Source organism: Amblyomma maculatum, chromosome 1 (genome assembly GCF_055883805.1).
Source record: "Amblyomma maculatum isolate TAMU_Amacu chromosome 1, ASM5588380v1, whole genome shotgun sequence".
Lineage (NCBI taxonomy): Eukaryota > Metazoa > Arthropoda > Arachnida > Ixodida > Ixodidae > Amblyomma > Amblyomma maculatum.
Genome location: NC_139344.1, coordinates 256760763 through 256788055, shown reverse-complemented (window position 1 = coordinate 256788055; position 27293 = coordinate 256760763). Strand labels below are relative to the sequence as shown.

The 27293-nt window shown below is 45.1% G+C and overlaps 1 protein-coding gene and 1 long non-coding RNA gene across 2 annotated transcripts in view; one reads left to right on the top strand and one right to left on the bottom strand.

Moving 5' to 3' along the window:
* Window positions 1-27293, bottom strand: part of LOC146206291 (Kv channel-interacting protein 4-like) — a 529985-nt gene that overhangs the window by 349001 nt on the left and 153691 nt on the right. The gene's annotated exons all lie outside the window — the stretch shown is intronic.
* Window positions 1225-6723, top strand: LOC146206292 (uncharacterized). The gene is made up of 4 exons (XR_014704424.1): window positions 1225-1706; window positions 2372-2456; window positions 3572-3680; window positions 6403-6723. It is a non-coding gene; the product is annotated as an uncharacterized LOC146206292 (long non-coding RNA).

The following is a 27293-nucleotide window of genomic DNA, read 5'->3' as shown; positions in this document are numbered from 1 at the left end:
GCATGTTTCGCCTCCATCGAAAGGCCGTCAAGAACAGGGTCGCTCGCTTTGTAGACGACGACTGAGTCACCATGGCAGTGCAGCTGCTGTTAGCAGTTACTTAATCAGAGGGACGCAAAGGAAACATCAAACTAAGCAAAACCGACAGATTATTCCGAAGGAACACTGCTAGCATTTCTTTTTTTTTTTTTTCTTTTTTTGCGTAGAGAGGTTGCTGCGTTGCTGAGAAAGTCTTCAGTGAATGTCCCCAGACGGTTACACATTCAAAGCACCCGCGGAAAATGAAGTGCCATGACGGCATTTCTATGACGTCTTTGCAATGAAGCCCTCCAACCAATCGGGAGAGCCACTTTCAAAAATCGGGAATGCTGCCAGGAACCGAAAATGAGTGGTAAGACGCCCAACTATAGTGCCGGAGTACCCGGGTTCGATCCCGACCGCGGCGGCTCCGTTTCGATGGAGACGAAACGAAGAGGCGTCCGTGTGCTGTGCGATGTCAGCGCACGTTAAAGATCCCCATGTGGTCGAAATTACTCCGTAGCCCCCCCCCCCCCCTACGGCTGCTCTTTCTCTCTTTCCACTTTCACCCCCACCTTCCTCCCTTCCCTTACGGCGCGGTTCAGCTGTCCACAGATACAAGTGTGACAGATACTGCGCCTTTCCGTTCCTATAACCAATTATTATTATTATTATTATTATTATTATTATTATTATTATTATTATTATTATTATTATTATTATTATTATTATTATTATTATTATTATTATTATTATTATTATTATTATTATTATTATTATTATTATCCAGTCTCGTGATCGGTCGAGTTGGCTGTCACAGCGGTATACACTCTAAAAAAAAAGAGTGTAAAAGGAGGGTAACTTCGGGATTTATGCTATCTGAAACCGCATGGCTTAAATATACCCTGCGCAATCACCCGCACGGAAGACGTTAGTCTTTCTCGTATGACTTTACACCATTTCGTCCCTGCAGCTCAAGCAAAAAAAAAGTTTGCCGCTTGTTTCTTCTTTTTTTTTTTATGATGGTAACCGGTTTCAAGCTGGGTGCGGCTGTGTTCCTACTTCCCGTCCGATGTCCTTTCAAGAGCTACCACAAAAGGACCCCTCGTTTTTCCCCGGAGGAGGTGGGGAATCGTCGAAAGTTGGGAGCATCTTATCTTACAAAAAGCGGTGCCTCCCCCTTCACCCCCCCCCCCCCGACACCCGTCCCGTCTTTTGACTCCTACGCGAGCTTGACCGTGGAGAGAGCAAGGCCGAACTCAGAACAAGGGCGGACAGACAAGTGTGTACGCTGCAAAACAGGGAGAAAGGGGAGGTGAGGGGGGAGTGGTGGTGAGACGAGAAGCGAAGCAGTTGCTTTTTAGTTTTGTTGCTTTTATTCTCAACGCAGCGTCACGTGTTCGTAGTTGCTTGAGCCTGCCTGCGTTCCCTGCGACTCTGCTAGTCCGAGAAGACGACGACGGCGATTGCCGCACGAGTCAGCGTTCGTGCTCTTTGTCGTTGGTACTCATCTGTGTTTTTAGAAAAGTTCGGTTGCTCTCAGCGATTATTTCATCGAGTGCGCTCATCGATGCCTCACTATGAAACGACTTCGTGAAAGTGTGAACTTCGGAATGAAACGGCGGATGGCTGGTCGTCGCGGTGGTGGCGTTCCAACGGATCCTTGGCGCCAAATTTCAGCCGCGCATGTAAGTGACGTTTTACATTTCGTTTTACGTGTTTTTCTCTGCTATTTAACTTGGCCTGAACATGTTTTGTTATTGCTTACGTCCGCGACGCTGCTTGTTTGTCTGTGAAACGGCCTCTGAGCACGACGTCTTGGATCCCAACCTGAGCATACCACTCCCTCAGTTCAGACTGGAGGAGCGGCGCATCCCAAAATTTTTAGATGGTCACGACCTTTTTGCGGGATGTTAATGGTGCATTTTTAGTCGTCTACGACGCTCACAAGCATATCCCGCGGTCGAAAGTATGCGTCGACGAGCGCTAATGCAGTCCCGGTGATACGCATTGACGTGTTTGCATGCCGCATTATTTTTGCTCGCTGCCTACAATCGATTTTGATCGTCTGTTGTTGCTGCTTTACGGGAACGTTGCCATAAATGCGGGAGAGCATGCAGGGTGATGGGTTAAGTTTACGGTTCTTTTGCCAGCAACTTGTACGTTCGAAGGCAGCGCGCTTGATATCCTAAAGTCACGCTTTCAGAACGCCGATTTAACCCCGCAGTTTTGAGCTGATGGCGTCGAGACCAGAGGTGGGACCGAGCCGATTCGTGTACATGTATACTGTCGCAGTGACGCAATGTGCAGGAAAGACATTTCTCACGCTTTTTTTCTTTTTTTTTCGCTGCAGGCTCAAGTCCTTCGTCTCGTCTGCGCAAGAACGTAGACTGTCGTTTCTTCAAAGAATTTGAAACTGGTCTCTGCTATCCGTGCTGGTAAGTCCAAAGCATTGTTTCCGTCCAGAAAGGGGCGTTTAAATTGACACGCGCACTTTTGTGGCACATATTGCTGATCACTGACATCTGCCTCAATGTATACTGCTTGGGATTCTCGTCGGAGAATATTTATGTCGCGTGCCATGTGTGTGTCTCCTTGCGTGTTGCCATTTTCGCTCATGCCGTGCAATATGGTGCACGCCCAGACAGTGACTTATCAATTGAGTTTCATTGTGTTTGAGGGCGTGTGCGAGTAAATGGTGTTATTTAACTTGCTGATCACTTATGTTAAAAACTGATAATAAATATTGGACTCGATCAAATCACTTAACAAGTGAAAAATCTGGGTTAGCTGGTGATCAGATGTCTTCAGCATTGAAGCAAACCATGTGTCACCCCTTCTCTGCTTTAAGACTGACTTTCTTTTTGTAATCGGTACATAAAAAGACCAGCGCAAAAAAAAATAATAATTACGGGGACAAAGGAACAAAAAATGACAGGACGGGCACTGAAATACGTTTTGTGTTCCTTTGTACCTGTTTCCTTTTTTTTCGCTGGTCTTTTAGGGTGTAAGTATGAACCAACTGGCCCAAACAGCTATTTTGATTAAATGTGCTAATTTTCGTTAGCGAGCTAAGGAAAATTTTTATATCACTAATATTTTTCATTTGGGGATTTGCTATAGTTTCTACTCAGCTATTTCCATTCTGAACTTTTCAGCCTCCTGACCCATAGAAAGGAGGCTATGCCTGACCAATAACAACACATTCTTTTCCTTCTGTAGTTTCTGTTGTCAGACATTGTGTTATACTCATTACTACAATTCACTGGTACTGAAACATTCCCTCATTGAAGTTAATGTGTATTGTCATTGTGCTAGCAGTTTGTCATAAATCTGCTATTCTAGTTTATTTAAGCAGTTATTTCGACTGTAAAGAGGTGGCAGATATTGTTACCGATATATCTAGGAACAGGAGTTGTAGCTTTTAAGCTCATTGTCAAAATATTTGAGTCATTGTTGTGGCATGTGTGGTGCCATTATTTTTTGTACTACAGTTATGTATGTACTAGTTACAAGTATCATGCTAATGTTATGAATGATACCTTTGCTGCAGCGTACCTGCCAGTAGGAGGAATACGGTGTAGAAGTGCTGTTACTCCTGCTTCTAAAGATCAACCTGCTTTCTTCAGCGCTGGACGACTACTTACGGCAAGATTTGTGTGGTATGTATTTTTCGACATAGCTGTGGCATTGTGGTCTGTTCATTGTTGCTTTATGTCTATCAAAGAGCATATTTTTCGATGCTGAGGAGCAATAGCCCTGGCATTACATTGATTTTGGAACCATTCAGTGCTATTGAGCAAGTTAGCAAGGGAGGAATTTTTTCAGTATGTAATCGATCTGAACATGTTGACTTCTTTTTATTGAGTGAGCTGTTAATGTATGCCTCTTTTCTTTTTTTCTTCAAAACCTAATATTTAAATTGTTTGCACTTGGTTCTCAGCAGTAAGGTTATGTTCTCTGATGGGTGTAATTTTCAACAACTCACATGCTCTTATGTTGCTAGGTATGTCCACAATAGAATGAAACTAAAAATGAAGTACTGCAGGTGATATGTAATGGACGGTATTTTAGCACTTTCAGCTTTATTGTTTCTTTTGTGTTCTTTATATTGTTTTGTGCCATTTGTACTCAGCGTATTTTCCTTGTGTTCCACCACTACCATTTAACAAATATATATATATATATGCCCCCACCCCTTATGTCATGTCTATGGGCCTATAAAGGGAGAATGAATGAAATGAAATTTGCAGTACAATTAGAACTGGATTGTGCAGCACAGTGGACATGTCTGTGGTAGAGGCATTTTAATTTTAGGGGACAGTATTATATACCAGAAATGAGGGTCCCCAATATTATAGGTGAGCCCAGTTCTTAAATTTTCTGAAAGAGCAATGTAGTTCAAAATACTGAACAAGGAAAGGCGTATTTGAAAACTATTGTCTTGCTTTCCCACATTGCATGTAAAAAATGTTGCTGCACTTGGTATTGTTGCCAGAATCATGTTAGCTTCTTCTGCATCATCAAAAACACAAAATATGTCTATATTATCTGAATAAGAAATGTCAGCAACACCCTTTTTTAGTTATGTAATGTGGAAAAACCAACTTACAAAGCTTTTAAAGGAATATTTTTGATGCTCATTATGTTAGACCACATAGATGATTAGGAGGGTTTTAGGCCTAGGCTCACTCATTAATAGCCTTCAATTTTGCAGTTTTCATATTGCCTCTTATAAACAAAAAGAATAGATAATTAAGTCTAATCCTGAAGCTGTACCAGGTACCCAAAGTCCACATTGCTGCACAACCCACCGGCAGAGACTGCACGGGTGTCTCTTCATAGTTTATGATTTGCAATCTGTAAAGGTAAAGAACATAATCTTCGAGAAATTTGTTGTAAACACTTTTTAATTATCATTCTTGTATAATATTGGTCAGCATTTACAATTTCATTAGTTAGGCATCTAAAGAGATAAGCAGTTGACAGTTCTGGCAAATTGCAGTTTATGAGAAGTTTTATTCCTGCTGCATGTGCTGCGAGCATTACATGAAACAGCAATACATAGAATCTCAAGCTTTGTGGTTTGTTCAAGGAATTATAGGGGTATTGAAGTGTATTGTTTTTTGCCTCCTGAGCAAGATAATGTAGTTTTGAAGTGAAACGGCAGTCTCGAGAAGTTTTTGGCATCGGCATAAGCTGATGTGTGGTGTGAAACTAGCAATGAACTTATGTAAAAGTTGCATTTTATTGTCATGCTTTACATAATTCTGCATCTGTGACATCACTGCAGTAATGCACATGTGCAGAAGGTGCTTTGGATGTGCCTTGCTATCATTGCTCTTTTAGCATGAAATGTTCCATCTTTCAGAAGTGGTATCCCGCATTTTATAAGGCATAGCCTCTGTGGTATATTCATGCCTTTTTCCAGGAATGTAAACTGCACTAAAGGCAGAAACAATAGAATGGCCTTACACATACCCCTGCAGGAGCAAGCTCTGCAGGAACAAGCTTCATTCGTTATATTCATGAGAAATGACAACGAATGCAAGAACAAAAGAACCTCCCCCCATCCCTCCTCCCCCCCCCCCAAAAAAAAAAGAAGAAGAGATTTGCAGTTGTCACTTGTGATGGATGATCAGATGACTAAAGACAGTGTAGTCTCAGGAAAACATTAACACTATAGGCAACATAAGATAATGTCATGAAGGACCAGAGACAGTGTTTTCTAGGAGGGTGAGACCATAGTGACTAGAAACAAGACCACTGGTATGGTCAGGTGTGAAAGCAAACTATAATGTTTGGGTGTTGGAGTGGAAACCAGCAAACAACAAAGGTGAAAGTGAAGGTGATAAAACAAAGTTTAACATAAAAAGCTAATGATAAAAAAAGAACTGCACATATGAACGAGTAGAGGGAGGGGTTTTTTAAATCACATCTTTTGCCTTTATTAGGCTAGCTTCTATTTTATCAATATGTTTTCATTCATATTTCTTTAAATAACCCTCTGGGTAGTCCAACATCAGTGATGCCTATGGCTTGACCCTGCTCCTAACAAGAATATGTCTCATTGTATATTGTGTCTTATTGAGCATATTGTCAATTTTTTCTGAGATTGCAATGTGCTAGTTGTCTATGTGTGTGTTAGTGGCACAGGTAAAGCTCAGATTTGGAGAATTTTCATTGATCTATATATTGTGTGATTTCACAATTCTCATTATATAAACACTTGGAAGCCTGTACTGGTGCACTATTTCCATCTGTCTTCCTTTTTACTTGCCCTTTGTGCAGTGTTATTTTTATATGTGAATTAATTACTCCATAAGCATGTTTTGTGAGACTTTCTTCGTGAGTAACTGATTACAAGTTCTCTTTTCTATGCAGGTCAAATACGTGGTACATCCCTGCCCTGACTGTGCGGAGAAGATTATCCAGTCCCTTGCTGCAACTTCGGTGTATAATGAGGTAAAATAAACACCATGGTATGTTATCTTAACCGATTGTTCTGTAAATTCTTTTTGTTCACTCTGCAACATAACTTACGGCTTGAATACAACATGACACAGCCTACCTCACCTGAAACATTGCTCACTGTCACACTCCAGACGACACAAAGATATTGCAATGTTTCAACATAATCTTTCCTTCCAGAAAATCTTGAAATGTATTGGTTAGCTTTATTCCTGCTTCCAGTGACCAAGTTTACGATGCAGATTGGTAATAGTACTCTTGTGTGGATAGCATATATATACCACAAGATGATGCTTAGATACCCTATGTAATATGGCATTACTTTAAACTGCTTGGAGGGCAACGTTATCCTTCTCCTGGTGGTATAAGCTTGCACCATAAAGGTGCAAAACTTTGCGCTCTTTGTCGTAATATAAATTTATACTCTAAAATGGTAACTTTGCACCTGTACATACAGGATAAGCTTACGTTGTCAAGGTGCAAACTTGCACCTTTGATGCAAAGGTATGCTTATGCCATCGACAGACTAAAACATAGGCCTTTATGAAAGGTGCAACGTTATGCCTAGGTAGAATACAGTTACACTGCTTGTGAAGGTGCAAGTTTATGCTACCAGAAGCGTAATGTTACACTACATGCAATGGTATAAATACTTAGTCTTCCAAGACACAGCGTAACCTTACCCCAAAAAGGTGTTAGCTCAGCGACAAGCAGTTTACCCCCCAAAAAGACTAAGATCACACCTTTTTTTTTTAGAGTGTACGGTGCAAGTGCAGAACATTTCTGCCGCCTCGCCTCGCTCTCCAATGAAAAGCTTATCCTCTACGCTGCTTGCGCTGTGTCGTGAGCGTCTGCGCCTCGATGCAATGCGCGCGTGCGGCCTAATAGGTTCCGTGGGTGCGAAAGAAACTACGTGAAGTTATCGAAGGCAGCAGCAGATAGCAGAACAAACTGCTGGCCGCGCTCACGCACGTGTACAACGGCGAGGATGCTGCGGGTATGTGGTCTTCGTGGCGTTGTTTGCTTACGTGAAGTGTGCACGGAAATTTCGAGGAGTCTTCAAAAGCACGCAAACACCAACTGCACTCGATGTGTTTCACTGAACACCACACCTGAGTAAAAAATTGGACACGAATTTCTCATAAAACGGCGCACTGTGCTGTTGACTAACAACGCAGTAAGCATGATCGCATGCGACCCTAGTGATTGATTCTGCTGTGGTTGTTGCGAGTTCTATCATGGTTAATTGCGTCCTGTGGTGTGTCAGTTGAAAAAAAATATCAGGGAAAACCTTGCAGTATCGCCATGCTCGCAAGCCTGTACAAAGCAACCGATTCAACGATAAAAATGACAATGAAACCGCTTCGTCGACCGCCTAGACAGCACACAGGGCCTGAATGCTGTCGTGAGCTTACGGTTCTGAACTTGCTGCTTACACGGGCCACACGCACAAGCTTAGTGCTCGTTCTTGCATCAAGCCTTTCTCTCCATCGTCTCCTTTGTACTGTTTTAACCAGAAGACTTTGCATTCTTGGCTACGCTACTGCGCTGGTTTCCTCGTCTTTCGATAACAGTTGCCCATAAAGACAGCGAAATAGCGTCCCTCGAGAAATAGTATGAATACACCACCCACAGAAGGTTGTAAGAATCTGCCAATGGTAACGACAAGAAAGCATTGTTATTACACAGTTTTCTGGGTGATAAAAAGTTATTTTTGGCAAAAAAAAAAAAAATGACGTCTCCGCTGCCACCTGATTCTAATTCAGTCTAACACACACCGTGGTCTAACGTGACTAACGCCTCCCCTACCTTAAGTGCTAAACACATCACTCGCTCCTTAATGGAACTGCTTTGCACGCTTTAGTACAGTTAGTTACTGTTACGTGGACTACTGAGGCTTCAGTTATTGATCTCTTTAGCTGCTTATGAGCAAGCTTGATGCTGCTAACCGCAGCTTGAGTGCGTCCTCTTTCTGTCGAGTGGGACTACTCAAATGGTACTTTCCCCCACAGACGTAGAGTCGGTGCGAAGGCTAGCTCCCGAGGAAGGGCATGAAATGAGGATAGCAGAGGGCTTTAGACGGCATCTGGCTATCGAAGAATTGAGGAGTCGCTGGCGTGTCTTTTAATGTTCCCCTCAAGTGGTGCAACTGCATTTCACGTCGATATAGTGAATTTAATGGCTTGTTTTTAGTTGGTATGAATAGGGTTTATCGTCCTAAAGCGACTCAGGCTATCAAAGGCCGTAGTTGAAGGATCCAGAAATTTCGACCACGTGAGGTTCTTCAACGTGCACTGACATCGCACAGAACACGGGCACATTGCTTTTAGCCTCCATCGAAAATCGCCTGCCGCGACTGGGATTCGATTCCATATCTTTGAGCACAGCAGTCGAGCTCCCCAACTACTGAGGCACCGCGACGTGGCAATGAGTGGGCCATTACAATTTGAGAAAATGAAAAATCTTTGAATTATTGCGAATCTTAGAAATCTTAAGAAATTCAGTTGCCAATCTTAAATACTGTTTTCATTTTTTACTTTCACAAGACCCAAAGCATACCCTAGAGAATCCGGCCTTAAGCGTCTGTTTGGTTTTATTTCCTTTTCTCAAAGTCTTTAAAACGCAAAACAAACAAAAGAAAATGTTTAACGTGGAAGTCTATTAGTAATCATTGTCATCAATATTTTATACCCCTCGGCCACACCTTCCGGAGTTCACCGATTATATCTTTTAGTTTTTGAAGTTTCCAGGCTTACAAACGCTGCGTGCCTCCAGAAAATGAAAATGTTGGGCTTGTTTCTGCAGCGTGCATGGCAGGCTATCTGCTTTGGCGGGAGAGAAGTGTTCACACTGTTTCAATGCATTAATGTGACGCGCTGTTCCCATCGATATTGACATTTATTTCGCACACCTTTGTTTAATCAGGAAAAACGTGCTCGCTTGATTGAAAACGAGTAAGCATCGAGCCGAGGCCGCTGAGAGTGTTGGTTGCGATATATGGACTGGTGCGATAGACCTCCTATTCTTGTGAAAATTCAATTTATTTATATGTTTACTTATCACCTGAAAAACTGGCGACACTCCTTTTCGCACCATATATTAGTACCTTGGGATATATTTATGCGTTGTTATTTTCACAAACATAAACTGCGTTTCGCCATACACATCAGGCCCTATCGCCTCTTAGCCAAGAAAGATCCAAGCAAAAAACGTTTCACACAAGAAAAGCCAATAGCATCTGCATACGAAAAGGCTGTTTGTCACTGCGCTGAAAAGTCTTCAATGGTACCAAAATGTAATAATTAAAACAAGAAAACTGTTTCTTTGAATTTGTAAAGAAGTCGAAGCAAGCAAGAAAGCGCCATCTCCCACGGAGTGCTCCTTAAAAAAGAATAAGTAGGAGCTTCGAACTTAATTATGCAAACTATGGCATAGAGCCGTCCCATTAGGCGCCATCTGGCACTCGAATTTCATAAAAGTATCAGACTCGCAAAATAACGTCAAAGTATCTTCCTTGAGACCGTAACATCAACCTAAAAGCTTGCAGGCGGAAAGACAGAGTGGAATACATTTTTAAGCGCGTAATAACCTTCAATTCTCCGAAGCACAGTATCAAGTGCGTTCAAAGCGGGGATACTTTGCATGCACATGAGGTTTAGCGATAGCAAATAATTAACCCAGTGTTAAATTAAAAAGAGCCTTGGTTACAATAAAAATAAGAATGCAAAGACAATCGCACAATGACGGGTTTCACTCTGGCGCACAATCGATTCTTCCTCACAAAGGGGAGAAACAATGAAGAAAAATAAAGCTGGAAAACACCACAACGGAGTCTGAATAAAATGACTCTGGCTGGATAGCGCCTAGAAAAACAGGTTGTGGGAAAAAGCAATTAGTGGTAGAGAAAACAAGGCTCGGCGAAACAGACAAAAAAGAAAAAAAGACAGACAGAAAGCGAAACGCGAAAAAGAGGGGGGGGGGGGGGGGGGGGGCAGGGGTTAAGGAACGAACCTAGAGCCGCGTCCCTGTCGACAAAGATAGGAGACTAACTTCCTCGGAGGGATCATCCTGAGCTACCGTAAGGACTGCTCTCGAAGGTCTTAAGCAACAGCGAGCGTAAACACTCGGGGCAAGTTTAGCTCATCCGGATTGTCGCAGTGGGAAAGCGGATGCAGCAAGAAAAGGTCGAGTCGCCTAACGAGGAGCTCCAGTGGTCGCCTGTCTCGTTAGTGCAGTCTTGGCGACGGGATGCTAAAAACGTGCGCAGCGGCTCAATGATCTCGGGTGATTACCGGAAAGGAAAACAAACTGGAGCTCCCATTCTGCAACCTTCATGACCTGAAGTCGCGCCCGGGGCCTCGGTGACATCAGCCCGCCTTTTCCATTCCTCCCGAGCCAAGCAAGCAAGCAAATACTGGGTGTGTTACGCAATGAGCCTTTACTTTCCATTTGTGCGTGTGTGTGCGTTAACGAGGAAGAGACTGCATGAACACACAGGTTGATTTTATTTCATGGCAGTTTACAATCTAGTCAGCCCGAGAATTTCACAAGCATTTATTGACGGTATTTAATTGTCCCACGTTCGCTCAGGTTTATAAGATTCTGGACGTGGCCTGTACATCTGGTGGGAAGTACGAATGCAGATGCAGACCCTGTCGACGCATCGAACGCATCGAACGACGCATCGGACGACATTACCCTATGGACGACCACAGGAAATGTAGGAAACATAGAGGAAACTCTTCAAGTAGGAGCGGACGTAGTGGCAACGCACGCAGCGTTCTTTTCCACCTGATACAAACTCCTGTTGCTCCACCCAAACCTCTGCCTCTACCAAGCAAAAACATGCGCCTGCAAAACAATTTACTCAACACAGGAACTATCCTCAAACTGACTATCACCACCCATCCAGCTATCAGACTCATCAAACGAATAGCGAACAAGCACAGAGGCATGTGAGAGCACGATCTCCGGCGCCTTGTACAGGCATTCGTCATGAGCCGAATGGACTATATATTGCCTCCTGTATCTCTATCTTACAAAGACAGAAATGGAGACAGTGGACGCACTCATTCATCAGGCATACAAAATAGCGCTTCACCTCCAGAAACACACTGCTACCACACGCCTCCTAAACATGGGGGTACACAACACAATCCAAGAACTAGTGGAAGCTCATCGTACCGCTCAAATCAACAGACTTTCCTCGACAGACGGGCAGGTTCTTCCTTGCCGCACTAAACTTCCAACCAATCGGTCCATCCTCCGATAACAGCCACTAGTCCCCCAATATATCCGGGACAACCTTAACATACAGCCACTACCTAAGAATATGAACCATGCTCACCAAAAGGTACGACTAAGGCTCGAGCCAAGGCATTTCACAAAGCCTACGCGACTGACACTGAAGCGGCCTGCATAGACGCAGCCGAATACAGACACCCCGCGGCATATGCCAGCAGCGTACTTTAGAATAACTTCCATCACACAGTTTTCGCCTCTGTCAAAATAAAAATGAAAGATGGCTTAGCTCTGCTATGCCTGGATATACGTAGCGAAAAGCAGTGACCATCTCGGGATCAGAAGAGGTTCTCCAGCCTTCTGCTCCGTTCGCCAGCAGCTAAACTCTCCTTGGCTTCCATATCGAGCGCGTCTATAGTTGACCGGCATTCAATAATTCGTTTACAGTAAAGGAAATGCGCAGCATCTCTCACTCGCGGAAGGCAAGAAGCGCCGCCCGGAGGCGTTGGAGTGCACTCGTTCCGCTTGGTCCTCATAGCTGACGGCAGATGGGCAATGTCACATCCTTGATGTCACCCTAATTGAGTGACTAATTATTTTAATATTTGGTACTTTCAAATTGCGCGCCAACCGCAGTATCTGTCACTCGCAGAATCGCGCTGTGATCCTCACGGTAAACAAGCAGAATTATGAAGAGCGTTTCACGACCAGGGGCGTGGCGCATCGGTAAATCGCTCGACTGGGGATCCAAGGGAAGGAGGTTCGATTGCCGGATGGACCCTATTTTTTATTGCGAAAGCAATACTGCTCGCAGTTTGAGCCTTAAGCGTGGGACGGCGGTGACCACCATTAACCTTTGACCTTTAGACTACCCGCGTAGACGACCCCAAGCTGGCAGGAGCTGCCAACTTGGGTCTCTCGTTTCACATGGGACGCTTATGTTAGAATCAGCCTGCCAGGACCTTGGCATTTCGTTACCCCTCTAGGCCACTAAGGCACATTCATACGGCTTGTTTAAAGCGGGGCTTTATGTGTGTGTGGGCTGGGGAAGAAGAAGAAGAAGAAGAAGAAGAAGAAGAAGAAGAAGAAGAAGAAGAAGAAGAAGAAGAAGAAGAAGAAGAAGAAGAAGAAGAAGAAGAAGAAGAAGAAGAAGAAGAAGAAGAAGAAGAAGAAGAAGAAGAAGAAGAAGAAGAAGAAGAAGAAGAAGAAGAAGAAGAAGAAGAAGAAGAAGAAGAAGAAGAAGAAGAAGAAGAAGAAGAAGAAGAAGAAGAAGAAGAAGAAGAAGAAGAATGCTCGGTCATCTGCAGCTATTGCTTTCGCTCAATATTCGGTTCAGCAGCGTTGAACTCTTCTAATTATTTTTTGTAATGAGGAGGAGTCGCACACCTCTTAAGCGCTGCTAGGCAACGCCGGCAGAGCTTTGCGAGGGGGCTGCGCAGCTGGCCTTGGCTGTGACGTCACTCTGTCGCGGCATATGGCATACGGCATACGTGAAGCTCGGCTCCGACCCTCGTATGAAGCTTTTCGCTTCAAAAACGTCGAAACAGGCCGAAGAGGCATCCATTGCGCTAGCCACCTCCTTTTCTACTGCCACACTCAATTTCGTAAGAGGGCAGATACCCCCAGTCGCCCATCAGCAGTTAACCTCCGTTTCCACACCTCCCCGGCCGATTCACATCATCTGGGTACCAAGCCATGCAGGCAACCCCGACAATGAGGCAGCCTACTCAACTGCTCGAGCTCACGTCAACCGAGCGGGGCATACCGAAGACTGGGAATCATGCGGGACAGACGTTTAGCCTATCATGATATAACTCTTCACTACCGAGAACAACGACTCTTCTATTCCCCACCTCACACCTGTTTCCCAAAACCCTATCAAATAATCTGGCTACAGCTACAAGCCAAAATAGTCCCCTCCCAGCTTGGTTGGCCTTGGCCCAACCGATCCGGTACGACCACACATGCTCTCTATGCGGCGCTCCTAGAGCCACCTTCGATCATACAATGTTTATATGCAAAGATTTCCAGCCACCACCCAATTTGGGTCTCACGGACTAAGAGGAATGGGAGATCGCGGTCTCTAGCTCGAACCCAACCTCGCAGAAGATGCTGATCGATTGTGCTGAAGCGGTCGCTGCCAGGTACGACTTGACAGACACCGACCGGGATCAGGAATCATCATATAATCTTTGTATTCTACCCTGGTTTCCTCAATAAATGTTTTCACCACCAGCCCTGACTATGCATGCCCCCATATACTTTCTAGAGTCCGCACTTTCTTGCGTAATGATCACGAAAAGCCAGAAGCTAAGTCGCCATCTAATCAAGAACCATGAATCAGCATAAGAAGCAGGCTCGATGTTGGAATGGGTTTCTAGGAATAGTTTTTAAGAAAGAGGAAGAGGGGGCTGCGGATGGATAAAGCATAAAAAACGGGCTGGCGACATAACAAGTACATGTGCTGTGTATTTTTAAAGCTACATTGCGGAGCAGTTTAGAAGTGGAGAACGTAAAAAGACAGGAACGAAAAAAAAAGAACAAAGAGGGTAGGACAATTGAATAAAAACCTAAAAGGGGAATATCAAAGGAATAGGACTGAAGACAGAACAAACATTAATAAAAGATATAAGCAGGAAAAAGAAGGTGAGGGGGGAGTTATGGAAAAAGAACGCATGGAGATTTCCTGCCTTCTGCCGCTTTCTTATTTCCTTTTCCGCTCAGTGAACCACGGGTTTCCAGCTCAGCTAAAACTATATAGAAAAATATTCCTTTATTCTTCCCCCTGCTCGCTGCCCCTTCCCTGCCTTGCATCTCTTCTTCAAAAGCAAAAGCGTATACGAACCCTACAAGTGATGACCGCGCTACCCAGATGAAGACAAGAACTCTTTTCGAAACGTTGGCTTGCAGAATGAGGCTCCCCCTGAGCCCTTGTTCATTTTTTTTTTTCATTCCCTATAATATTGACATACTACAAGCGGTGTATGGATGGGGCGAACACACCGTAGTAACACTGCGACAAAATTTATCCCCACACTGTTTCTTTTGTTTTAAGGCCAACGGGTACGTTTTTGGGAAACCACACGTCCGAATGCAGCAAGGGTCATTCCTATTCTTGAGCTTTTCCGCCAGCGGTTTTCAAAAGCGCTGCTTAGACCACATAATTCACACTTAGAAGGGATCGTCAGGAAACTTCTCAGATAGCGACATACGCTGCTGCTGCGCCGTAAGTGGCACTTCTTACACTTTCGGCGTCAAGGAAATAGGAAGACGATATCCCAATTGTTCTAATTTTAAATTTTTTACTATTTTTTTTTAATTTTTGCTAATTAATTATTTTACTGAAAGTTTTAACTCCAGAAAGCGACATCTTGTTGTTTTTAATGATACAGTTAAATAATTCGTCAATTTTGGGCGCTGCTCTTAAGGGCATATCTTTGTTTCACATGGTTTAGCTTCTGAGCAGCCAAACCCTAATCCACCCATCCAACTGCTCCGTCCGCTCTCCTACCTTCCTAGATACACGCGCGCAGGCAAGGTGACACACGTGCAGAATATTTCTTCCCTTTAGCCTGGCACCTTTTTTTTAGGAGAGAATCAGAGCGCAAGACGAAATATAAAAACGAATACTTTCAAAGTACCCACTACGCTGTAGTAATAATAGATACTGGAGGCATGATGATTCTCAGGACGAGACTGTGACTGGCCGTTGACGAGAGACCATAGAATCAAGACTGCAATAGCCTGCTGATGCTTTCGCGCTCCTGATTTATGTTCTTCATTGTATGTCCTTTGTTAACCTGCAGACAATTTTTGATGAATTTTTCCTTGTCGCTTTTCTCTTTCTGATTTGTATGCGTCACCTCGAACATTGCTCTAAGCTTGCTGAAAAATCCTACATCATTTCACGGGCATTTTCAGTGCACGCATAACCGAGAATGTATCTTTTTGCGTTCTTTTGTTGCGTGCTCATACGTTTCGTCACGTCGGCCCCGCTTTTCTGATAACCAAGGCTCATTTCTGGCTTACGTGTTTTCTATAGCAGAATGAAGGTTGCCGCCCTCACTTAGATGGTTAGTAGCTCACGCCAGTGCACAACAGCGGAACCGAGACGCCGCGATGAAAAGTAGGAACATAGAACGCCCCAGTTTGCGACAATGGCTCATTCATCTTCATTCATTTTCTCCTCGGGTTCGCTCAGGGGACCGGAATAAAGGCGGAGAGATGAAACAGCCACCTGACTATAACTCGCGAAGCACTAGAAAAACAGAATAGCTGAATGGCGCTCCCACACGACCTCCCTTTACCGCTCGTTTCTTTCGTTTTTTTTTTCCTCTTTTCAGTAAAGTACATTTCATAATAAAGTGGTGCTCACCGTACATGGGGTGCATTAGTTGCTACTGGCGCATGCAGTGCTCCACGCTCGCCTGGCACGCGTTGATTTTGGCGCTAAAGAAAAAAAAGGTAGCAAGAAATAGATTTTCCGTCTCGAGGGACCTGAGGGTATCTTCAATCGATCCGGAGCAGTTCGGCGTAGAAAAGACTTTCCCTTGGCCTTCGGTTATTACGGTCATTTTCTTCTTTTTATATTTTGCCTTTTACAAGATCGGGACGCGCTTCCCTCCCATCCTCTTTTTATTTCGGCCTGCATCTCTGAGCGCCCCTTGTTCAAGTGTGGGCCGAAACTCGAAAAGAACACACACACAATTCGGTGACGGACGAATGAAAGACCAGCTGCACATAGAAAAACTGCCCCTTCTCGTCCCTCTCAATCTATGGTTGCACTTCGTCCCTAGGCGGCAGTTGTGAACAAAAACAAAAACGTAGAGCTGTAATTGAGACGTTTTCTTTTTCTTTTTTTTTTTCCCTTTAGCCAGCCTCCTTGAGTTCGTTAATTTGCCCCGGAGGTGTTCTTACGGTCTCTGCACTGTGGGAACTCTGGTACAGCCTCGAACACTGCGGCCTTATTAAATCCTTGTAGCAGTTGATGCGTGGCGTCTCGTGTCAGATGAAGCACGCACCTTGAGACGAAAGATACCAGGAAGGAAGAGTGATAGATGACTGCTTGTTACTAAAAGCTGAGGTGAAAGACGTGCTCCTCTCCTCAAACAAACAGCTTGCATCGCCGGATACGTTTTTCCGCAGGTAGTACCACTCAGCTTTCTCTGCCGTAAGGTACGAAATATACCATCGGCAAGGATTTTCACTAATTATTATCATACAGCGTCGCTGGTATTTACAGTGCGACAGATATCTGTAACTAACCTCACTCGGATTTGCTTCTGTCCTGTGCTCTCATGCATTGAAGCCCGCGTAAAATTTCCGCAACTGAACGCATGGAAATCTGCACTTTTTCAACTTTATTTTAGAAAAGAATACGCTGAAAAGAAATGGAATAAGTTTATAGAGTGCAATAATTTGTCTCCAGTGCCGCAGACTCACCCTTTCATTTAGCTCTACATAACCAGCCCGCGTTCACTGCCAGCACGTCGCATGTGCTGGTTTCTCTTCTTCGTTCGCCTCAGTATATGGCTGAATATTAAGCTTGGCTTTAAAGTACCCTCAAATATTAGTCTGAAAATAAATTACTTAAATAGAAATGGCGGCAAAGGTACATTTACGACAATGAAAAAGGCCAGCATCTCGACGTATTTTAGTAAGAAACTACTAAGGTTTTAACTTTGTATAATTTGCCGTTTCCTTTTTAGACATGTAAAAAGAATGTCAACTTATATAGGTACGCCCAACTCGTTTACATCAAAGGGAACGCAAATAGACGCAAATAGTGCTTGGGGTTTCTTGGTTATCCCGTATGTTCGAAAAAGTCTCACCGGTAACAAATACTAAGAATAAAGGCACCCTGCAGACCATAGTAATTTTCAGTGTATCGCTGCAACTCCAGCCTATGTTTCAGAGCCAGCTTTCAATGTCTTTGTGAATAAAAAGTTTCAGACACACTACAAGTATATTTTATCGTGAACATCTCCTCGGAGCGTTTATGTGAACCTAAAGACGCTCTTGAACATTGCGGACCGAAAACAATTAGCCGCGCAATTATCTGCCTGCTCTTACGGACAGCTAAAACGAAGGACACTATGCCAGCCAGTAAGCTAACCACACCACTACAGAAGTTTTGGTGACTTTTAATTTGAGGCTAGCAGCCATGTTCCTCGCTACGTTCAGTGCAATATTACCCGGTATTTTACATCGAACGCATAATTTGAAGCTATTGTGGGCAAGGTATCTTCAATAGCACCTCTAGCCTTATTTCATGCTGCAGGTGACACAAAAACATTAACAATATTTACAGACGGTAACCGCTATAGCCCTTCAAGTAGTTAATCCCTCTGCTCAACCTGCGTCTACCGCCAACTTCCAGAGTGCTAAATATATTACGCGCCGCCCTTTGTATTCATCAAATTATTTATTTTCTTTGCAAACATAACTTCCGGCCATCTTGTTAAACACTGGCTTCTGGCCTGTCTATTTCAAACTGAATTCTTCTATGAAAGTATTCAAGAGATGATTAGCATCATTCACTAACAGCAGTTCCTGAATGTGGATGCTTTCCAACTCTTCGAAGTCAGCGTTGTTAGGGGTCAGCATTGCCGCATTATGATTGCAAAGCCAGGTGATTGCTCAGCTTCAGTCGGCGGACCACTCCTTTTTGTGATCGTCGTAAATATTCTGGACCCCGAGTGGTGCATCGGTCTATACCCTTGGTTTCATGCTTCCTTCACTGCTCAGCCCCTTGTGTCCTTGTTTCCGCCAAGGACAGCTATTACAAAACCATAAGCTGAGCCCGAATGAACGTGCCCGTCCGCACATACTGGTAAATTTCAACATTGCAGGATGCAGACTTACGCTTGCATCCCGAGAATACACAGATGCTTTCATACCTTTGCCTTCACGTACCAAGCTTAACAAAACAAATTTGGCCTGAACTCGTTAGGAAGCTGGCTGAATATGTTTTCGCTACACACAAAGAGTATTGTTCTTGTCAGATCCCTAAAGACAAAGAAAGTATGTAGCATCTTCATTGATAACAAGCTGTAGTTGCTTGATCAGTCTAGAAACCCGAGCGCGCTGCTTCTGAAGCCAATAAATATTGCAACGCTCGCTTCATCGCAACGAAATAGAACAAAAGTATCAATTCCGTTGCATACAATTCTGGCCGGAAGCTTCCGTTTTTTGTTGCCTGAGAGAAACCTCACAAAGTTAGAGCATTTGTACAAAATGCTTTACAATTTACCTCACCTCTTGTCTGTTGCACGTACTGTCGTGCTCAGAATGAGCTATACCGCGCGAGTGGTGCTATCATATCCTGTTTTCTAGCTATTGGTAAAGAGTAGCGCTCTTTCTGTAGCCGCACATTGTCCAGATTACTTCCATTCACCCTCATCCCTGTTCACTCGTTGGTTGTGTTTTGTCAATTTTTACTGCTTTCTTCTGTCTTTATTGAAGTCAAACCACAAACTGAAAAACCACAAGCGCATTCTGAATTCTGCCTCCCCCAATAAAAGAAGTTGTACAGCAACACGTGCCAGCGCAGATATCGCCGATTTCAAAAAATAGGACTAGCCTGAGCATGAAGTTTGGACATGGGAACACGGCTGCCGTCATCATTTTCGAAACTGATATCACCGTAAAAAAATTAGCTGTGGTTTAGCTCTAGTTAAACCTGGAAGCGGAAACTTCTTTTGCCTGGTAAATTATTCCGCTATCATGCCCTATCCGTGTAGGGCGCTACATTATTTGGGACACTTAAGCTCAGCCTCTAAGGACATGACGCTAGAGCGTAGCTACCAGCCCAAATATAAAGTCCCGCTTTAACCAAGCCGTATGGACGTGCCTGCGTGCCCTAGCGGTAACGTGAATGCAAAGGGTTCTGGCAGGCTGATTCTGATATCACCCTCCCATATGAAAGGAGTGACCCGAGTTGGCAGTTCCTACTCGTGGCATAGGGGCAATGTGAATTCAAATGTAAAATGCCATTGCAGGCTGATTCTAATGTCACCCTCCCACATGAAAGGAGAGGCCCGAGTTGGCGCTCTTTCAGGACCCACCGACACTGACGCTGAAGGCTCGAGATGGCTAGAGTAGTGAAGCTTCCGCTTCAAAAAGTAAAGAAGATGGTGACAGCAAGCAGGCAATGGTTATGCGTGCTCGCAGTAACAGCCACACTCTCTCCCGATGATTCCGATATGGCGCCACTGCACAATCAAAGAGTGCGCTCGGGCACACGCTCACGCTATGTAACTCATGCTGGCGTGATAGTACAGTCAACCAAAAAATGTACTGCCCTAGGGACTTGATTCCAGACTGCTCAGCAAGGCTCCCTTGCACATCTAGCAGTTCATTGTTTGGGAGGATAGAGAACACGACGCTCTTCCGTTATCGCGAGACTATGGTATCTGGAAATGCAAAACGAGGCACGGTGAGGGGCTTAGAAGCAAACGTTTCGGGCTGTAAACTTTTGTCGGGGACTCAAGTTCTCAATTTTTTGTAAATCCAGAGTTGTTAGGGACGAACAATCCTTTTTTCCTGTAGCCGCCAAAATGCGGAATGGTCAGCAGGAACTGGTAGCGTCTAAGCAAAACGAAATACAATTTAAGAATCCAATAACAGCAGACGTTGACTGCTAGCTGTGGCTTGTAGCTTGATTGCATTTTTACATGTTATAATATGTTGATAGTACCTTCATTTCCTCTCCATTAGAGTGTTACATGACAGGCTGTCTGCTTGCTGAATTTCTGATATCGTCTTGTAGTTTCCAACTGCTTATTATAAACCTAATTTACTTCACCATTTCTTGTCTTCTTCGTTATTGTTTTATTGTTTTGAAATTAGTCGGCTGCGGATCTTCACAGTCTCTTACACGAATGTGAGGATTATAAGCCCGTACTTCTGGTTGTAAGAAAGGAAAAAAAAAGTGCATAGGTCACGAGGATATATATTTATAAATTCCTAAAATCTTAAGATAAGAAAGGCACAGTACCTGGCACACTTCTCGATGAACATATTGTACCACACCGTAAAGGGAGAGAAAAAAAATGGGAGTGAGAGAAGAAAGCGAGAAAGGAGTGCCATAGTAGAGGGCTGAGGATAACACGTTTTGCCTTTTGTAATTCTCGCCTTGCATGCTGTTTCTGTGCCTGCAAAGGCTGCTCTGCCACTTACCGACCATAAGCATGGTGCTGCCGAACCTATCCAAGAAAAAAAAAAGTGGTGAAAAGCATCGTAATACTTATAACACTATTACTGAAATAATAAATAATACACATGAAACAGGCTGTAATTTTCATTTCACATGGGGAAGGAGGCGGAGGAGGAGGAAACAACTTTATTAAACGCACTATTAAGCGTGGAAAGCGTCCTGTGCCAGGGTCGCCAAGGCCAACTGGTCTTTCAGCTGGACAGAGGCTAACCAAGCCCACCCCGTGGGGGGAGGAGGGCGTGGAAAACGAGTTGACTTAAGTGCTACAGGGCAGGAAAACATGCAGTGTTCTAAGTTTGCATAGTGTTCAGAATAATTCGGGCATACTGAGGAATGTCTGATTCGGTATAGAAATGATCGCGCAGGAGTCATCATGATAACCATCAGCCTGACTATACCCACTGCAGGGCGAAGGCCTCTCCATATTTCTCCACTTAACCCGGTTCTGTGCTAGCTGCATCCACTTGACCCCTGCGAACTTCTTAATCTCATCTGCCCACCTAACTTTCTGCCGCCCCCTGCTACGCTTTCCTTCCCTTGGAATCGAGTTTGTTACCCTCAGCGACCATCGGTTATCCTCTCTTCGCACTACATGTCCTGCCCATGCCCCTTTCTTCTTCTTAATTTCCGCTAGGAGTAAGGAGTGTATTTATTTGTATGCGTCTAAGAATGCGTATTTGCGTGGTAGTGAGGGATTTATCAGGAAAAGGAAGTGACGAAGAGTTTCCCTAATGTTGCCATACTGAATATTGATTTCTTTTTTGTAGTGAGTAGTAGCGTCCCACGTGGGTGGATAATGCCAGGGAATCCCCCGCGCCCGGTGATGAAGTTCGCGGGGGAGGCGATGCACTACCTTATTGCCTCGGACTCCAGCGGGACCTCAGTGTGATAGTGTTGGTGAGAGCTCAGTGTAGATCATCCTGCAGTTCTTCAGGAATGCGACCCGCATGAATGGTGCGTATAGCCTGTATTGAATCAGTGTATATGGTATATCCTGAAGGGTTAGAGTGTGCGATATCTTGAATTCTGGCGACTATTGACAGGGTCTTGAGAGTCTCTGTAGGAGGAGGATCTATGTAAGAACCTAGAGTATGCGTCACTACCTCGCTGCAACTCTCAATTGAGTAAGCAGCCGCTCCGACGTCAGGATGATAAAGAAGAGAAAACGCTTTGAGGTTAACCCTGTTTTGAGGGAAAAGGTTGAGGCGATATGAAGTGTCACGAGAAACGGGAATAAGAAGAAATCGAAAGAATGTTGTGCCCAAATAGGAGCATGCCTGTGGCGTTTTAGAGAACTGAATTTAAACTTCAACTAAGGTGGACTTAAAATTCATCAGATTTGCAGTCGAATGTCAAAACCTAATAATTTGTGTACTAGGATTTGAAATAGCAATCATCGATTAAAACCACTATGGTAGTTAATTTTTCCGGAGCGCACAGAGGAGTGGGGGAAGGGGTATCACTCGATGACGTCATCTTCGACAGCAGTACATTCCAACACCACGAACGTTTACCTGAAGGAAGTAGACCAAATGCACCACAGGTAAAACCCACAGAGTGTTGTTTGGCGAATTCGACGACGCGCGGCAATGCGTTGTAGAATGCAACGGTAGTCTGAACATCATCGTCCATGACGTCATTGTTCAGATTTTCCGCTTGGCTTTGTCATATTAGAAGAAGCCTAAACACATGTATACATTTAATCGGCGATTACGAGCCATTTTAAATGCTAGTGCAAAAAACACTGTAGAGCTTTACATACCAGGAATATGCTTTCGAATCCCCGAGTCACCGTAAGATTTTCGAAAAGTGGTTCAGCTTCGCTTCAAGTATCATTCTCGCGTGGCAAGTGCCGTTTGTTACCATGGGCTTTGAGCAAAATTCCTGCCTTAGAAATAATTAGGAGGAGGTCGGGAAGGAAGATCAGAAGAAAAAGAGGGGAGTTGAACATGCGTTTTCTGGAAAGGAAAATGACAGTGCAGGGTCTGCTTTCCGAGAAAGCCTAATTGTCCCCCTAAACGTATTAAAAGAGCCTGCCACTGTGACACACATCCCGAAGATAGGCGACCGCTGATGTTCTTTCCTTTTACCTTTCTGGCCTTCATACGTTAGAAAACCGCACAGCCTTCATGTAGCTGCAGTGGTACATCTTCTCAAACACTTAACATTATGTTGCATGGAACCAGGGAAGAAAATCGATGGTAAGAAATACGGAAGGAGCTGGGTGCAGAAATGGTAAAGTAAAATAATTAAAAAGAAAAAAAAACATATGCTTTACGTCACTGGCGAAGCACGTGCACCTCCGACGCAGAATGGCATTTGCGGCAGCAATGTCTTTAAATCATCTTAAGAGCTGTGTCCTTCAAGTTAGTTCACCTAAAAGAGGACCATCAACATAGACAAAAGCAACATTCTCGCGAGCGACATCTCCTGAGGCTGTCATTCCCGGTGGTTGTTTTTAGGATGCCATCACGTTGTTTAAACGAGTCGCCGCTTAGGGATTCATGGGGTCGGTCCCGTGCAACCCTTTCGCGTCAAGATACTCCCTTTGCTTTCCTCCGTCGTGGTGCCTCGGCCCCGGCGGCCGCGGCGCCGCCGAAATGAGCTCCTCTCTGCGCCGCTGGCTTGGTGGGGCGCCAATGGCGGAGCGCCAAGCAGGACCCGCAGCATCGATTGCGCTGGCCGCCGGTACCAGTAGCAATCTGTATCCATCGGCCGGCCAGTCGAGCAGGCACTAGCGCAGAACCAATAGTCTCTCAGGCCGGCACAAAGCATAAGGCTGTATCGACGGCCCGCGATCAGCCGCCTCTGCCACCGCGCGCTCTCCTAACTTTTTTCTTCTCTCTCTCGTCATCTCGTTTTTCTATCTGCGCATTGAACCACCAGACGTGTCTGCCGCCGCTCCTGCTCCTCTCCCTATGTGGCGGCCGAGCCGCAGTCAACCGTGGACCGGTGGCACGCACGCTAGGTCGAATGCTGTGAGTGCGGCCCGCTTGAGAGCTGCATCCCGGGGTTCCGCTGCCGCGTCCGCCGAGGCAGTCGGATTAATGGGCTCGAGCCGGTTCCTCAGCTCAAAGGAGAGCAGCCGCGCGAACGGGCTGCTGGTCCTTGCTGGGAAATCGCTCCGTGCCACACACTCGTGGGCCCATGGGGCCAGCCGGATAAAGGAAAACCTTTCTTTCGACTGGCTCGATGAGATGCTTTTTTCTAGTGGAACTCGCTCGAGGAGTTCTTTACGTGCAGACGCTGAGAAAAGAGGTATAGACATCCATAAACAGTAAAATGCTTGCGCTGTTGACTGGCGCTTTGGGATAAAGCTGTCGACGTTTTCCAAAGGCTATTAAAATGGCACGCCCGTTTGGAAGCGAGGCTTATACGCACACCGATAAACCGCGTGCTTCTGCCATGTCTGTTGTGGAGTAGACGCCATAAAGACATTTAATCTTATTCGATGAACTTGTACCAGACACAGCCCGGAAACTCTCCTGCGGAAAGAAAGAAGACTTGGAACTTCTCATGACCACCGGAGGATCACTCTTTCAAACTTCCAGAATACACTGAGGTATTCTCGATCAAGACTTCATGTACTTTCTTCGTAATTATTTTTTCTCCGCCACTAGCATGACTCGCTAGAGAGGATATCTAGAGTGTGGGGAACACTAAAGCGGAAATCAGAAAAGGCGTTGAGCAACCAACCTCCTGACTATTCTCGTTATTTTTTTCTTCGCGTAGGCGCACATAACGACGAATGGCGGTGGGAATAACTGGTGCGGTGCTCAGAGCCAACGTCGTTGGAAGAGCGAAGGGAAACATTCGTAAGCGCGTGCTCGGAGCCCCTCCCCAGCAATTTCATGCATAATACATTGGCGGCTAATGCCCGCGCACCTTCGGCAACCGAGCGTTCGATAAACTTCGGAGTAGCCTCGGGACGAGCCGGAGAAGTGTCGCCGGCGGCGAGGCCTCGCGGAAAGCTCTCTCGGCGACGGCGGCTGCGGGCGCATCGCAATCACCGGAGATTAAGTTGGAGCTATCGTGCCAAGCTGTCCCATTATCTCGAACCCTAGCGCACGCAAACTGCCTCGATAACCCCACGGGTCATTTATGGATCGCGGCTCGTTAATAATTTCCCCCAGAAGCGTTCCCCGCGAAGGAAAGGAGAGGCGGAAGTGTGTGCATAGCGGAAGCCGCCGTGATAGTGCAGGAGGGGGCGGGGGGGGGAGGGGAAGAGTCCCCTCCCCAGAGGCCCTTTCCGCGTTCCTGTGTTTGCGTGCGACGTCTGTCCCACGTTCATCCTAGGCTTCCTTTCCTTTTTGGTCGCTTGTGACGCGGCTCGAAGAATCGTGTCCCGTGCACTTTTATTCCTACACTTCCTTCAAATCAGGCCTGCATGCGAACAGCTACGCGTTGCGTGCTTCCCGGACATGAAGGCCTTGCTCAGGATGGCGAGGAAAGATGCAGCTAAACACTACTCTGCTTAAAGCACGACAACCACATCCGTAAGAGAAAGAGGTCAAGGTTGTGACCTCTCTGCATAGTGACCTTTAGGAATGAACGTAGGCGTTTTACAGACAGCATTCTTAAACCACTAATAAGCACGGGCATAACTATTGTTCAAGCTCGCTTTAGGGAAGCTGAAACACGTTTCTTAGAGTTCCACTAAATGTAAGCACTTCAACATATGAAACTTGTAGTTTCAGCTTACCAAGTTTCTTTTGCTCTACCATTATAAAAATCAAGCGTAATGAACGATTAAAGTGCCGACGGACTTCAGACCTATGCCCGTAGCACCAAAGAAATGGGCAGACATTAGACGCTGATCTCATTGTGACGTTTCAGATTCCAACTGTTGCACCCACACCCGCAATCTGACGTGATCAAACGATGCTTCGCGGCATTTACCTTGGGGAACGTTCGTTTTTTTTGTTTTTTTTTTCTGTGGGCAAATGTTTCTGCGTTGAAAATCTATCGCCGATAGATTATGTCATCAAATGATGCCTATTTATTTCTATGCGCTGAGGAGAAGCCTGCATTGCGAAATAGGTTTATATAATACATCACTATTTTAAAAACTAGCGCGAAACGACAAGGCACGGTTTACCTGCAGATTTCGCAGATTTGACTCCTCCAATTTTGTTGAATCCTAAAGCATTTTCAGGTATCCTTTAAACAGATCTTCAGGTGCAATGACATTTATTGATAATGTCTTTGCTAGTATTTTGTTTAAACACTGCTCACTATAACCAAGCATCATAACATCAGTGGTGAAAACTACTCTGCTCTTATTTGGCGATATTTACACGAGCTCCCTCTTCCTTCATTAAGTGATAATTTATGAAGCGATCAAGAGTGCTTTGCTTCGGCATAGTGCAGGGGAATAATTATCTTATTATAAGTGATAGGATTGGACCGATACGACGTTTATGGTCGTTGAAGCAAGGGGCTTGGCAAGCGGCTATCACACTCATATACGGTCTGCAACAGACACTTGCTTGAAGCTCACGCTTTAAGCAGTGAGTCCACAGGCGCATTAATGTTGTTTTATGCACCGTTCACGCATTTCAACGCAATTTTTTGAGTCCGCATCAGCTGAAATTCCAGGATAAGAATGGCGCCACGAATCTCCCTGATTGGTCGACAGGTTAACGACGTCAAAAGGTCAGGTGACGTGGCCGAGCGTTGATTGGTCAGCGGCGTGTGTGACGTCACTAGATCACGTGACATGACCGAGCTGGGAGATGCTCGGGCAGGTGGCAGGGGATATATGGCTGAACACTGGCAACGAGTATGTGTTGAATCGCGAGACCACCTGAGTGTCCGAGCTTGCAGGCAGTTATGCACTGGCCACTTAACATGGCTGAGCGCGTTGGCGTTAGGTTGAATCCGCAACTCTCTATAGAGGCCACAATTAAAAGAAAACAATAAATGAAACGACGACGAGCCCATTAAAAACCAGCAACAGCTAGGCTTTTTCTAAATCTTTTGCCCTTCATTCTTACAAGCATCGCCTATTTATTTTAGCTGCATTGACAGGCGTTCGTGTACTGTGCGCCGTCAGAGCAGGTTAAAGAACTCCAGGAGGCAAACTTTTCAGAGCCCTCCACCACGGAACCAAACTTCACATTTCTTAGCGGCCAGTATGCTTGCCAAACACCAATATTTTACCCCGCCGCGGTGGCGCAGTGGTTACGGCGCTCGACTACTGTTACCAAGGACGCGGGATCGAATCCCGGTCTCGGCGGCCGCTTTTCGATACAGGTGAAAAGCAAGGCGCCCGTGTGTTCTGCGATGTCAGTGCACGTTAAAGAACCCCAGGTGGTCGAAATTTCCGGAGTCTTCCACTACGGCG